Source organism: Macaca mulatta, chromosome 16 (assembly GCF_049350105.2).
Source record: "Macaca mulatta isolate MMU2019108-1 chromosome 16, T2T-MMU8v2.0, whole genome shotgun sequence".
Lineage (NCBI taxonomy): Eukaryota > Metazoa > Chordata > Mammalia > Primates > Cercopithecidae > Macaca > Macaca mulatta.
The window spans coordinates 10,426,118-10,442,085 of NC_133421.1; the positions used below are offsets into that span (position 1 = coordinate 10,426,118).

Genomic DNA, 15,968 nt, shown 5'->3' on the forward strand with positions numbered 1-15,968 from the left:
GTCTTGCATAAAAATTGGCTGAGTTTTCCATTGTTAGTGATTCATTCTCCTTGGGTTAGGGCTGTTCACTTCCTCTGTCCTAGCTTATTTTTCAAGATGTAAGATTCTTGGAGGATGATTTAGCCACCAGATGAGTCTATTACAGCAGTGACGGTAGCTAGTGGGCAGGAGAAGGACTCTGGGGCCAGGAGAGGGAGGAAATGTGAAAAGGTAGGTGGACATGGCATGGAGGTCCAGGGAGGGCAGAAGATGAAGCAGAGATGTACCAAAAGAAAGAACCACTGAAGAAGCAGAGGTAAGACTGCCCACCTCCCCCTAACTTTGCTCAAGCCCTTCTTTACCAAGGAAGGGACACAGGAATGCTTGGGAAGACCAAGACCACAGTTGTGGTCAAGACCAAGAAGAAATGGGATAAGGATGAAGGATGGGGAAGGAGAAAGATGCTAACATGTACACAGTACTGACCCTGGGCCAGATACCGTGCTTAGGGCTTGAAGCACATGATCCCATTTATTTTGAGCTACTCTAGAACACTCTGAACTTGCAGAGATGAGGAAGTTCAGCTCCTGTTGACTAAAAGACTTTCCCAAGGACATACGGATAGCACAGAGAGGATCTGAACTAAGGTCTATCTGGTCCACTCTACCCAAGTAGAGTACTGAAAAGACAATAGGATGTATAATGTCGCCTTTTCATGTAATTTTAAGAATAGCAGCTAATAGGAATTGAAAGCTTACTACGTGGCAGGCACCATTCTAGGTGTTTCTGTGAATTCAGTCATTAAATCCATGTGAGGTAGATCCTCCTTACCCCCATTTTACAGATGAGGAGACTGAGGTACAGAGCATTCTCTCAGCTGGTAAATGAAGTATGCTCTAGGCAATTTAGCTTTTCCATGCAAGTAAGAGCAGCTATACTGGAGCCAGGGGTGGGCAAACTGAAATTACTGCCAAACTGAGAAACCAGAGGAAGACTATAACAATAAAACAAGGAATAAGCTCCAGGCAGCAACCAAATTCTCTGGGTGCTTGGACTAATCCATGGGCACTTACACTGGAGACTGTTTAATCCTGCCACCTTTAAATATGGAACCCATCTTAATTGTTAGCAAATGTGCACAGGAGAATAAAGCAGCAAATGAATGTAAATGTAAAAACTCAAGAAAGGCCAATTACACATATATTGGCAGCTTTCTGGTTTTTCTGGATGTGGAAAAAGATTGCGGTTGTGACAAATTTGTTTTATTGCAGGCTGCTCTCTTTTCTTTTCTTTTCTTTGCTCTTTTCGTTTCTTTTCAATACAGGGTCTTGCTCTGCCTTCCAGGCTGGAGTGCAGTGGTGTGATCATACCACACTGCAGCCTTGACCTCCTGGGCTCAAGCGATCCTCCTGCCTCAGCCTCTCAAGTAGCTGGAACTACAGGCACATGTCACAATGCCTGGCTAAATTTTATTTTTTATTTTTTGTAGAGGTGGGGTTTCACCATGTTACCAGGCTAATCTTGAACTCCTGAGCTCAAGCAATCTGCTGGCCTCAGCCTCCCAAAGTGCTGGGATTACAGGCGTGAGCCACCTGCAGTCTGACATGGGCTGCTCACTTTCTACAGATAGAATCATTTCTAGTTTGTAAGACAGACATGAATATTTCATAGTTTTGGGCAAGGAAGATTTTTATTCTTCCAGAGCACTGTGACTTCTAGATGCTTTACTATCAGAATAAGTTTGGGGTAGAGCAGTCCAATCCATTATCTTTTCCCTTGCACAGACTTTCTTCTCTTCCAGAGTGATAAACGATTTACCACCCCATCTTCTCCCCATTAATCTGACAGCAGGTCATTGTTTTCAGACATGGGCACACCCATTTTCTCTAGTCTCCTTTTTACTCTCTTTGAACTCTTGCTCAATTATGCAAGAAAAATCTCTCCATTTCTCCCCTCCCCGCCCCGCCAATCCCATTCATGAATATGCTTTAGAGCGAAACCTCTCTAACAAGAAAACAAACACTCCTCAGCGTTTGTGGACAGAACTGAAATCAGACACTTCTCCTGATACTTGGCCAGGTGTGGTTTTTGCAACTTTTTATGAAACAAACACTGATGTCAAGAGTCCCGTTTAGCCCAGTCTAGAACTCTCTAGAACTCTAAAGGACCATTTACTATGACATTAGGGCATCAGGCACTGATGCAGTCTCTCCCAACTTCTCACCAAACATACCAGATAGATAGTTAGATAATAGATGGATAGATAGATAGATAGATAGATAGATAGATAGATGATAGATAGTAGATGGATGGATGGATGGATAGATAGATAGATAGAGAAAAAAGGAATGCATACAATCCAAACTGAAACCAACACTGACAGACCAGAATCAGGGATTGACATTATGTCTAAGTCTGATGGAAATGGATTAAGACAATCCAGACTTAGGCTCAGGCCAAAATCTCTATAATAAGTTGGTACAGCTTGCATCATGGCTGAGTACACTTTGGTCCCCGAGTGGGTGTGCACTTTTTCCTTGGATGCTTCATCCCCTTTTTTCTTTTCCTTTAATGCAGACTGATGCATCACATTCACTAAGATGGAGAAGTTTGGGGAGAGGACAATTTGGGAGAGGAGAAGAAGAGTCCTGCTTTGTCCGAGTTCTATCCCCTTCAGACCCCAGTGGAGAGGTCTGGGCTACAGCTCTCTATTTGGGAGTTCACATCGTGCTGTGACCACTGAGGCTGTGAACCATGTGATGTGAGAAGAGTGAGGAGAACACCTCCAGTGTTAAGAGTTGGCCCCGGAAGTATCACCAAAAGGACACTGAGAAGATGCAGCTCATGAGCAGGAGGAGAACATGATGTCACAGGATTCATAACAAGCATGTTTCAAGGAGGGAGTAAGGAATGCTGCTGCAAGATCTACAGCATGAGGGCAGAGAAGTGACCACTGGATTTGGTGACGTGGAGGGTTTGAGTGACCATGAAGGAACAAGTGCAGGAAGAGAAGACCAAATGGAATGGGCTGAGGAGAGAGAATAAGTGACAGAGAGGCAACTGCTTTGGGAAGCTTTGCTCAGAAGAGCTGGGTTTATGAGAAGCCCCAGGATCCTTCTGTCAAGTTTCTTTTTGTTTTTCTTTACCTAGCACAAGTTCATTTGCTGTCATGGTGACCAAAAGAACCCTCAGGTGCTTCCAGTTTGAAAAAAAATGTCTATATCGATGTCAAAAGGAAAACTACCTGTATTAGTCCATTTTCATGCTGCTGATAAAGACATACCTGAGACTGGGAAGAAAAAGAAGTTTAATTGGACTTACAGTTCCACACGGCTGGGGAGGCCTGAGAATCATGGCAGGAGGCAAAAGGCACATCTTACATGGCAACGGCCAGAGAAACATGAGGAAGATGCAAAAGCAAAAACCCCTGATAGAACCATCAGATCTCGTGAGACTTATTCACTACCACAAGAACAGTATGGGGGAAACTGCCCCCGTGACTCCAATTATCTCCCACCAGATCCCTCCCACAACACATGGGAATTATGGGAGTATAATTGGAGATGAGATTTGGGTGGGGACACAGAGCCAAACCATGTCACTACCCGACATGGTTACACGTCAGAATGCTAACAGCAATTATATCTGGGAGGTAAAAATAGGAATAATTTTTATTTTTTATAAATATTTTTCATAATACACATTTTATGCCTTGTTTTTATCACATAGATAATAGTATAGTATTATATATATACACTATATATAGTATAATATGATATATATACTATATATCATATAATATATAGTAGTATTATGTGTTTTTTATCACATAGATAATGTACATAAAAATTTAAAAATGGTGCTGGGCAAATGAAGTAGATATGCTTTTCCCTATTCCATTTAAAATACAACTACAAGCCCTGAAGATTACATATAAAACTAACATAAGAGACCCTGAAAGAGAGAGAGAAGGCATTCAGGCTAGGGACCCTGAGGACAAGGAATGGCGTGGGTGAGTTCCCTGGCTTCTTTTTGCCTTATATATTCCAGACTTGGAGCTGAAGAGCCCACAATCTGAAAAAAACCAATGGGCGCAGATTTAAAATAAAGCCCCCACAAAAGCCTTCTCTCTCTAGCCAACGCCTGAAGAAAGAGGCAACTTAGCAAAACAGACACGTTTAGACAATACCTGCTCTATTGCAGCCAAACTCCACAGGGAAAATTGTGGTGCCACCTCCACCAGCAAAAGCCAATTAATCAGCCTAGACGTCCACTCTGGCCAGGCTGTAATGAGGTTCCCCAAATCCCCTGCCATGGGCACTGTCTGAAAAAGCCAAGTAGATAGCCAGGTCTTCTATCTCCGTTAGTGGTAATGCGCCCCCTCCCACTTCACAGTGTTAGTAGACATCAATGAGGAGTCTGGACTTCCACCCCCACCAGACAGTAAAGAGACACCTCCACGATAAGATGATGTCAGAGGAAGCCTAGTAGGGAGTCAAGACTTTTAACACTGCCCAAAAGTAATGAGTTCATCCCCTCTGCTGTGGTGGCAATGTAGCAGTAATGAGGCACTCCTACCCTTTCTAGCCAGAGACTTCTCAGTGGAGGCCTGTTAGAACTTGGATATGTTTTCTTGGCCCCACCAAGTCTCACGTTGAAATCTGATTTCCAGTGTTGGAGGTGGTGCCTGGTGAGAGTTACTTGGATGGTTGGAGCCAATCTCTCATGAATGGCTTCGTGTCATTCTCATGGGAGTGAGTGAGTACTCACTCTTCATTCCTGAGAACTGGTTGGGAACCAGCTTAGTTCCCCTGATAGCCTGGCACATTTCCCCTGCACCCAGTTTCCCACCATGTGATTTCTTTACACCAGCTCCTTTTAACTCTCCACCATGACTGCATGTGGCTTGAGGCACTCACCAGATGTGGATGTTGACGCCATGCTTCTTGTACAGCCTGTGGAACTGTGAGCCAAATAAACCTCTTTTATTCATAAATGACTCAGCCTCGGGTATTCCTTTATAGCAGCACAAACAAAGACAAAACCTAATAGGAAGCTGGAACTCTCATGCCACTCATTAGTAATGTCAGACAAAAAGTCTAACATTCATGTGGTTGAAGTCCCAGTGGGAGAGGAGAAAGAAGGCCAGGCTGAAAAAGTACTTGAAGAAATAATCACTTAAAACTTGGCAATGGAGGCTAAGTGTGGAACCTGAACTTCTACCCCTGGTAATGAGGCAGTGCCCCCCACTCTTCTCCTGTTGGAGATGTGTTAGATAAAATAGAAGGTTTAAACAAAAATTAGAGCCTCATAACTATCACGATACCCAAAATGTCCACATTTCAATAAAAAATAACTTGTCACATCAAGAAGAAGGAATATCTCAAACTGAATGGGAAAAGATAATGATGGATGCCAACACCAATGTGACAGATTTTTTAAATTACCTGACAAAGATTTTAAAGCAGTCATCAGCAAAAATGCTTCAATGAGCTTAAACTCTTTTAAGACAAATGAAAAATAGGAAAGTCTCAGCAAAGAAATAGAAGATATAAGTAAGTATTAAATAAAAATATAGAATTGAGAAAGAAAATAACTGAAATTAAAAAAAAAAAACCTCAATGGGTGGGCTCAATGGAGAGGTATAGGAAAAAGAATGGTGGGGATAGAAGAAAGAATCAGTGAACTTGAATATATAACAATCACATTATCTAATCTGAACAACAGAGAACAAATGAAGAAAAATGAACGAAGCCTCAGACACCTGTGGGACTAAAACAGGGGATCTAACAAAATGTCTATAATTGGAGTCCCAATAGGAGAGGAGAAAGAAGGCAGGGCTGAAAAAGTACTTGAATAAATAATCACCTAAAACTTGCCAAATTTGGCAAAATATATAAAACTACAGTTTTAAGAGGCTGTGTGAACCATAAACAGGATAAAGCTAAGAAATACACACCAAGACATCTCATAGTCAAAATTCTGAAAACTAAAGACAAAGAAAAAATCTTGAAAGGATCAAGACAGAAATAACACCTTACCTTAGATGACATATAATTTGAATGACAGTGTACTTTTCATCAAAAATTATGAAGGCTAGAAGGAAGTGGAATAACATTTTAATTGCTGAAGGATAAGCACTGTCAGCCTATAGTCCAATATTCAGCAAAATATCCTTCAGGAATGAAGAGGAAATCAAGATATTATCAGAGGAAGACAAACTGAGAGAATTTGTCACCAGCATCCCTACTCTAGAAGAATAGCCAAAGGAAATTCTCTAAACAGAAAAAAAGGATGATAAAAGAAAGAAATCTTGGAATATCAGGAAGAAGTAATAAGGAAGGCAAAAATCCAGGTAAATACAATAGACTTTCCTTCTCCTCTTGAGTTTTCTAAGTTATCTTAGATGGCTGAATAAAAAATAACACAGTCTGATGTAGCATTAAATGCATGCAGAGTAAATATTTAAGACAATCATATTATCAATGAGGGCACGTAAAGGGAAATTAAGGGAGGTATAGTTCACTAGGACTGGCAAAATGATAACAGTGGCCTGTGGTAAGTAACAATATATAGAGCAACCATTCAAAATACATATAAAAACATTATAGATAAAATAAAAAACGAATTCTGAAGAACATTCAATTAGTCCATAGGAAAAAATGCAAAACCAATAATAAAATAGCAGACTTGAGCCCTAGCATATCAACAATTACATTATATTTAAATGGACTAAATAAGCCAATTAAAAGACAGAGATTTGTAGTGAATTATAAAACATAACCCAACTATTTGCTGTCTATAAGAAACTCACTTTATATATAAATATATAGACAAATCGAAAGTAAAAGGGTGGGAAAATATATATCGTGTAAGCATTAATTAAAAGAAAGCAGCAATGGCTATATTAATATCAGATAAGGTGGAGTTCAGAGCAAAGAGAATTACCAGAAGCAGAGAGGGACATTATATAATGACATAAGCTCAATTCACTAAAAGACACAGCAAACCTAAATGTATTCACAACAAAAAGATATGTGAAGCAAAAACCGAGAGAACAGAAAGAAAAAATAGAGAAACTCATAATTATAAATGGGGACTGCCACAATGGAATACTATGCAGTCAAAAAAAAAGAACAAAATCATGTCCTTTGCAGCAGCATGGATGAAGCTGGAGGCCATTATCCCAAGTAAATTAAAGGCAGGAATAGAAAACTAAATACCACATGTTCTCACTTATAAGTGGGAGGTAAGCTATGTGTTTGCAAAGGAATACAGAGTTGTATAATGGACATCATAGACTCAGAATGGGGGAGACATGGAAGGGGGTGAGGGATGAAAAACCAACTACTGGGGACCATGTACACTACTCAGATGGTGAGTCCACTAAAATCCCAGATTTAACAAGTATACAATTCATCCATGTAACCAAAAGTCACCTGTACCCCAAAAGCGATCGAATTTTAAAACAATAAAAAACAAGAAATAATTGCAGACTTCAGCATCCTTCTCTCAACCACTGATAGGACAACTATAAAGAAAATCAGAGATCGCGCCACTGCACTCCAGTCTGGGTGACACAGCGAGACTCCATCTCAAAAAAAAAAAAAAAAAGAAAAGAAAAAGAGAAAAAAGAAAATCAGCAATGATGCATAATAATTCAACAACACATCAATCAACAGGATCTAATCAACATGTATAGAGCACTCCACCTAACAACAGCAGAACATACATTTTTTTAAGTACCTGTGAAACATAAACCAAGATAGATCATAAGTTGAGCCTTAAAACAACCAAAATTTCAATTACTTAAAAATAACTGGAATCATGGAATCATGCAGAGTGCATTCTATGACCACAACGGAATCAAACTAGCAATCAATAATAGAAAGATCACAGAAAAATCTCCAAATACTCAAAAACTAAACCAACTTCTAAATAATTCATGGGCCAAAGAGGAAGTCTCAAGGGAAATCCAAAAATTCACTGAAGGAATGAAAATGAACATACAATGTATCAAAACTGGTGGGACACAGTTAAAGCAGTTCTGAGAGACAAATTTATAACACTAAATAACGTACATTAAAACTACCGTGTGGCCCAGTAATTGCGCTCCTGAGCATTTATCTCAAAGAAGGAAAACTTACGTTCATACAAAAACCTATACATGAATGTTTATAACAGCTTTGCTCAAAACGGCCAAAAACTGAAAACAAACTAAACGTCTTCAACAAACTATGGTCCATCTATACTACGAATATTACTCAGCAATCGAAAGGAAATAACTATTGATACACACAACAACCTAGGTTAACGTCCAGAAAAGTATGCTGAATAAAAACAAAGTCAATGCAAAAGAATGCATAATATATTATTTCCTTACATAATACTTTTGAAGTGACAAAATTATAGAAATGGAGAACATACTGGTGGTTGCTGGGGTTAGCATTAGGGCAAGGGCAGGAGGGAAGTGGGTGTGGCTAAAAAGGGGCAACATGAGGGATCCCTATGGTGATGGAAATATTCTGTATTTTGACTGTATCAAGGTCAATATCCTGGTTGTGATATTGTCCTATTTGTTTTGCAAGATGTTGCCATTGGAGTAAACTGATAAAAGGGTACAAAGGATCTCTCTTTATTATTTCATAGAACTACATATGAATCCATGATTTATCTCAAAATGTAAAGGTCTAATTTAAAAACCAAACTTCAAAGTCTTGTACAGATAAGTTTAGAATGTTAAAATATAAGCTTTAAAACTATCCAGAATAACCACTGCCAATATTCTGATCTTTATCCTTCTAAAAACTTTATTTTTTAAAATCCCACAGATCGTACTCAATAGATTTATCTCATAAAAGAGGTGATATTCGAGAGTCCACCCCAAAGAAGGGGTACTTTCACCATCAGACGAGAAGGGATAATTAGCACAGAACTAAGCCTCCCTCCATGGACAATTGTAACACTACTCAAAACAGTTGAAGCAACTGTTTATAGACACTGGGCAACAGGCAAACGCAGGACTGTAATCCCTGAGGGAAGGGAAACACACAAGGGGAGCCTCTTGATTTCCTTGGGATTCTGCTGGAAGGCACTTCCATGGTTTGAAGCATAGAGGTAGAACCCAAGCAGAGTACGGAGGGCTTTCCGAGTTGAGGAGACAGAAATTGGAGTTTGGAACTCTAGAAACGGCTGGAATGTGTGGGGCAAAGAACTGGAAAAGAGGGAAATGTGAAAAAGAAGAGCTCAAGAAGACATTAGCTGAATACTAAGCTGTGCATGCAGGGTAAGACCTCATGAAGCCTGGCAGTAACAGCTACTGGAAAGCCTGGAGTTGAACAGAGGTTCTACAAGTTGCACAGTGCTAGAAGACATTAGATTTCCAATCAGCCAGGGTGGAGGAATCTCACTGGATACCTCAGGTATTCAACTGAGATCCTAGAAAGGCAATGCTTGACATCTAGACATCCATTAAATTTTAAGAAACACTTGAAAGGATCCTGCTTATCCACCGGCCTGCCAGAATACAATTCTTTAAAGAAAAACAAGAAAATCCAGATGCTCAACAGTGTAGCATCCATAATGCCTAGAATACACTGAAAAAATTACTAGACAGATGAAAATGAAGAAAAATGTGAAAAATGCAATTCATTACTAGGGAAGTAATTGAATAAAATAAACCCAAAGACAGTAGGTATGTTGAAATTAGGAGGCAAAGACTTTATTATGAATATGTTTGGAGATTTCAAGGAAAAATGGAGAGAGCAAGTTAACAGATGGAGAAATCTCAGAAGGGAACTGGAAACCTTCTTTTTTTTTTTTTTTTTGAGACAGAGTCTCACTCTGCTGCCCAGGCTGGAGTGCAGTGGCGCGATCTTGGCTCACTGCAACCTCTGCCTCCCAGGTTTAAGCAATTCTTCTGCCTCAGCCTCCTAAGTAGCTGGGGTTACAGGCACGCACCACCATGCCCAGCTAATTTTTGTATTTTTAGTAGAGACAGGGTTTCACCATGTGGGTTAGGCTGGTCTCGAACTCCCGACCTCAGGTGATCTGCCCGCCTCGGCCTCCCAAAGTGCTGGGATTACAGGCGTCAGCCACTGCGCCCAGCCTGGAAGCTATTTTAAAAGAACCAAATGGAAATCTATTACCAGAGGGAAACACAACCTCTGAAAAGAAAAGTTCATTGGATGGACTGAATAAAAGACTGGACATGCAAAAATAAGATCAGTGAACCTAAACGATAGAAACCATTCATGCAAAAATAAGATCAGTGAACCTAAACGATAGAAACCATTCAAACTAAAACATAGAAAATAAAAAAGGTTTTCAAAATATGGACGGCGTATCAGTGACCTCTGAGCACAACCAAAAGTTCTAAGAGATACGTAACTGATGTCTCAAAAAGAGAGAAGAAAGAAAATGGCGGCAGAAAAATATTTTAAGAAATAATGGCCAAAATGTTCCCAAATTTAATAAAAAATATGAACCCATAGATCTGGGAAGCTCTAAAAACCCAAGAAGGATACGTGCAAAGAAAACCACACCTGGGTACATCACAGTTAATTGCTGAAAATCAAAGATAAAGAGAAAATCTCAAAAAGCAGCCAGAAGAAAAAGACACATTGTATGTGGAAAACAACAATCAGAAAAACTACTAACTTCTCCTTAGAAACAACGCAAACTAGGATACAGTGATATACATCTTTATAGCGCTTAAAGGAAAACAAAACACAAAAGGACTTTCAACCTAAAATTCTATATCCAGTGGAAATATTCTTCAAAAACAAAAATTAGGAAACTTAATGGTATGATTGAAATGTTTTATATATTGTTAGGTCTGTGGGTGACATGGATATATACATTTGTTGAAATTGTACAGTTAAAGTTTTTACATTTTAATGTTTGCAAATTTTTCATGAAAATAACTATAAAAATAATCAAAGGGGTTGGGAAGTGAAGAGAGTCATAGATAAAACTACTTTTAAATAATGAAGATAAAGACATTCAAAGACAAAAAGACGCTGAAGAGATGGTCACCAGCAGACATGTATTACTAAAAATGTTTTTTAAAAAGCTATTCTATCGAATCTTTAAGAAAGAAATATTATCAATCTTACTCAAATTCTTTCATAAAATAGAGGAGGAGGAAACACTTCCCAGTTCATTGAAGAAACCAGCATAATCCTGATGTTGAAACCAGACAAGAACACTACCAAACAAAGAATATTACAGATCAATATCTCTAATTTTACATTTCAAGATGCAAAAATTCCTAACAACACAGTTAAAAATGAAGTCTAGAGATACATAAATATAATCATTTCCAAAATAAGTAAAAATATATAAAAAGACCAAATGGGACTTATCCACTTGGAATGCTGTATTTGGAAAGTTGCTTTAACTTTCAAAAATTCATGTAATTCACCACATTAATAAAGAAGAGTGAAAAAAAATCACATAGCCACTTCATAGATGCATACAAAACCTTTGAAAACATTCAACCCCCGTTTATAAGAACTCTCGGTAAGAGGGAACTGCTTGAACTTATAAAGAGCAACTATGAAAAATCTATTGTTAACATCATACTGAAAGGTGAAAACTGAACGCTTTTCACCTACTATTGGGAACAAAGCAAGGATGTGTGTTCTTACCAATTCTATTCAACATTGTACTGGAGGTCATAGCTATTGCCATGAGGCAAGGAAAAAAACACATATATATCAGGGAGGAAGAAGTAATGCCGTCTTTACTCTGAGATGACATGACTGTATACTTAGAAAATCCTAAGGAATCTATGAAAAACTACCATACTTGAATTTATCAAGGTTGCAGAATACAAAGTCAGTATTTAAAAGTCAATTGTACTTCTATGTGTTAATAACTACTAATTAGAAAGTGAAGCTTTTAGAAACACTATTCATAATAGCATCAAAAAGCTGAAATTCTTAGGGAGTTTACCAAAGAATGTGGAAAACCCCCACCATTAAAACTACAAGACATTGCTAAGATAAATCAATGAATACGTGGAGAGATATGCCATACTTATGAGTCAGAAGACTCAATATTGATATTATGACAGTTTTCCTCCAAGTTCATCTATGGATTCAATGCAATCCCGGTCAGTATCTCAGCAAACCTTAAAAAATAGAAATGGATAATACGCCTTTGGTATACAGAAATACCGAAGACTTAAAATAGCTAACACGGTTTGGGAAAGGACAAAGGTGAACGACTCATCCTATCTGACTTCAAGATTTGCTCTAGGGCTACAGTAATCAAGACAATCTGGTACTGATGATTTAAGCACACATAGATCAACACAATAAGTCGTATCATGGGTTTTCTTTAATATAAATAGAACCACAGTATACATGTTGTTCTTTGCACGGTTGTCTCTGAGAAAGCTTATCTGATTCCATCATTCTCTCCTGGCCCTCTGAAACCTTTCCTATGGGTTTTCATTGCCTTGAATCAAAACTCAAGCCCATAACATGGCTCAGTAGACTCCAAGAGGTCTGTGCCCTTCTTCCCTGGCCAGTATCAAAACTTTACCTTTCCTCTCCATAACAACTTCTTCCTGCATGTGCTGCCTCTGCCTGAAACATTTCGCCCATGTTTCCCTGCTTCTGATGTGGATCCTAACATGCATTCTTCTGTCTTCCATTTCCAGGTCACTTCTTCAGGGGAGAACTTCTGACCCCCAGGCTTGGCTGCATGTCCACCCCCACCCTTTCAGCTCCCAGAGCCTCTCTGGTTCCACTGTGCCTGCATTGTAACCGCCTATTTCTCTAGCGGGCTTTCAGCTCTGACGTCAGTGTCCCATCTACCATAATGGTTCTAACCCCAGTGCCTGGCAGAGGGTCTGGGCAGATTCTCCCTGGAAAGTTACATGAGTGTGCAAACCAAAGCCCCGCCCAAATATGTGCCCATGATGTTATGACCATATGAGCAATCGGGGATATTCCTCTGGCTTCAAGGGGAAATCACGTCTATTGCAACGTCCCAGTGAGTCAGTCTTCAGAGGTGTTGAACGAGTCGTTTTTGGCCACCCACTGTGTGGGCAGGTTGCCTGGGAGACCTGCTTCCTTCCGTGTTTCCTCTGCCAGAGGCCAAAGGAAGAAATTCAGGTCAGAACCCAAGCTTCCCCAGAGCTGTTCCTAAGACCTCAGAGTACAAATACAGGACAATTTATATTTCTATGAATGTATTTCTTTCTGTACATTGTGCCCTCCCCTTACTCTATCTCCACGCTAACTAAGAAGGCAACCACCTTGAGGAAGGTTTGTGGCAGGAAAGTGAATAGCTCTGAGCTCCTGGACAGCTCCTGGCAGGATGGGGCTTTGCATCAGATTTCAGTCAATGTAAGAAGACAAGGCTGGGCGCAGTGGCTCACGCCTGTAATCCCAGCACTTTGGGAGCTCGAGGCGGGCAGATCACGAGGTCAGGAGATCGAGACCATCCTGACTAACACAGTGAAACCCCGTCTCTACTAAAAATACAAAAAATTAGCCGGGCATGGTGGCAGGCGCCTGTAGTCCCAGCTACTCAGGAGGCTGAGGCAGGAGAATGGCATGAACCCGGGAGGCAGAGCTTGCAGTGAGCTGAGATTGCGCCACTGCACTCCAGCCTGGGCAACAGAGCGAGACTCCATCTCAAAAAAAGAAGAAAGAAGAAAGAAGAAAGAAGAAAGAAGAAGAAGAAGAAGAAGAAGAAGAAGAAGAAGAAGAAGAAGAAGAAGAAGAAAGTGGTTATTTCTTTTTCTTTTATAGACTTTAATTCTTAAAGTAGTTTTAGGTTTATAGAAATATTAAACAGAAAGTACAAAGAGTTCCTATATAGTCCCTTTCCTTTCCCCTCCTGCCCACGGTTTCCTCTATTATTAATATCTTCCATTAGCGTGGTTCATTCGTTAAAATTAATAAACCAATATTGATATAAGAGTAGTCACTGAAGTCCGCAGTGTGCATTAGGGTACACTCTTTGTGTTGTACAATTCCATGGGTTTCTCCAAATATATCACATCAATACACATTACAGTATCACAGAATATTTTCACTGCCCAGAAAATCCCCTATACTCCATCTATTCATCCTACTCCCTCCAGTGTCTGGTAGCCATTCTTCTTTTTACTGCCTCCATAGTTTGGCCTTTTCCAGGACATCACATAGTTGGGATTGTACAGTATGTAGTTTTTTTCAGATTGACTTCTTTCATTTAGCAATATGCATGCACTTAAGGTTCTTCCACGTTTTTTCATGGTTTGATAGCTCTTTTCTTTTTCTACTGAATAATATTCCATTGTATGGATGCGCCTTTATAGTAAGTCTTGTAAGTCTTTATAGCAGGTCTTAGTAAGTTAGTAATGTCAATCTTCTGACTTTGTTCTTCTTCAATATTGTGTTGTTTATTCTAGGTCTTTTTCTTTTCATATAAGTGTTAGAATGAGTTTGTCAATATTCACAAAGTAATTTATTGGAGTCTTGATTGAGATTGCATTGAGTCTATAGATAAAGTTGGAAGAACTGACAGCGAGTCTTCCTATACATGAACATGGAATACCTCTCCGTTTATTTAGATTTTTGTAGATTTTTTCCATCCATTTTGTTGTTTTCTCATATAAATCTTACATATATTTTGTTAGATTCATATCTGATTATTTCATTTTTTTGGTGCTAATGTAAATGGTATTGTATTTTTAGTTCAAATTCCAATTGTTCATTGCTGGTATATAGGCAAGCACTTGACTTTCGGGTATTTGTCTTGCACTCTGCAACCTTACTACAATTGCTTAGTTCCAGGTTATGTTGTTGTTTGTTGTTGTTAATTCTTTGGGATTTTATACATAGACAATCATGTTATTGGTGAACAGAAACTTCCTTCCCAATCTGTATACCTTTCATCTCCTTTTCTTATATTTTTGCATTAGGTAGGACTTCCAGTACGATGTTAAATATGAGTGGTAAGCGAAGACACCTTTGCCTTGGTCCCAATCTTAATGGGAAAACATCTGGTTTCTCACCATAATGTTAGCTGTAGGTTTTTCATGTAAGTATTTATCAGGCTGAAGAAGTTCCTCTCTATTTCTAGTGTGCTGAGAATTTTTATCATAAACAGGTATTGGATTTTGTCAAATGTTTCTTCTGTGTCTAGTTTTATGATTTTTCTTCTTCAGCCTGTTGATGTAATTAACTACATTAATTGACTTTCAAATATTGAATCAGCCTTGCATATCCAGAGCAAATCCCTCTTGGCTGTGATTTATAATTCTTTTCATGTATCGTTGGATTCAATGTGCTAATGTTTTGTTGAGGATTTTCACATCTATATTAATGAAAGATATTGATCTGTAGTTTTCCTTTTTTGTAATATTTTTGTCTGGTTTTGGTATTAGGTAATGCTGGCCTCATAGAATGAGTCAGGAAGCATTCCCTCTTCTTCTATTTTCTGGAATGGACTGTAGAGAGTTGCCACCATTTTTTCTTGTGTGTGTGTGTGTTTCACTCTTGTTGCCCAGGCTGGAGTGCAATGGCGTGATCTCGGCTCACTGCAACCTCCACCTCCCGGGTTCAAGCAATTCTCCTGCCTCAGCCTCCCGACTAGCTGGGATTACAGGCACCTGCCACCATGCCCAGCTAATTTTTTTGTATTTTTAGTAGAGATGGGGTTTCACCATGTTGGCCAGGCTGGTCTTGAACTCCTGACCTCAGGTGATCTGCCTGCCTTAGTCTCCCAAAGTGCTGGGCTTACACGTGTGAGCCACCGCACCTAGCCATTTTTTTTAAATGTTTGGTAGAATTAACCAGTGAAACCCTCTGGGCCTGAAACTTTTTGTTTTGGAAGATTATCAATTATTGATTCAATTTATTTAATAGATACAGGCCTATTCAGATAATCTACGTCTATTTGTATGAGTTTTAATAGAAATAAGAAATTATTCCATTTCATCTAAGTTACCAAACTGGTGGGCATAGAGTTGTTCATAATATTCT

At 39.2% G+C, this 15,968-nt stretch overlaps 1 protein-coding gene and 1 long non-coding RNA gene across 7 annotated transcripts in view; one reads left to right on the top strand and one right to left on the bottom strand.

Annotated features, from left to right (window-relative positions):
• PIK3R5 (phosphoinositide-3-kinase regulatory subunit 5) overlaps positions 1-15,968 on the bottom strand; it is an 88,366-nt gene that overhangs the window by 44,335 nt on the left and 28,063 nt on the right. The window lies entirely within an intron of this gene.
• Positions 1,258-15,558, top strand: LOC144335321 (uncharacterized). The gene is made up of 2 exons (XR_013406096.1): positions 1,258-1,421; positions 14,162-15,558. It is a non-coding gene; the product is annotated as an uncharacterized LOC144335321 (long non-coding RNA).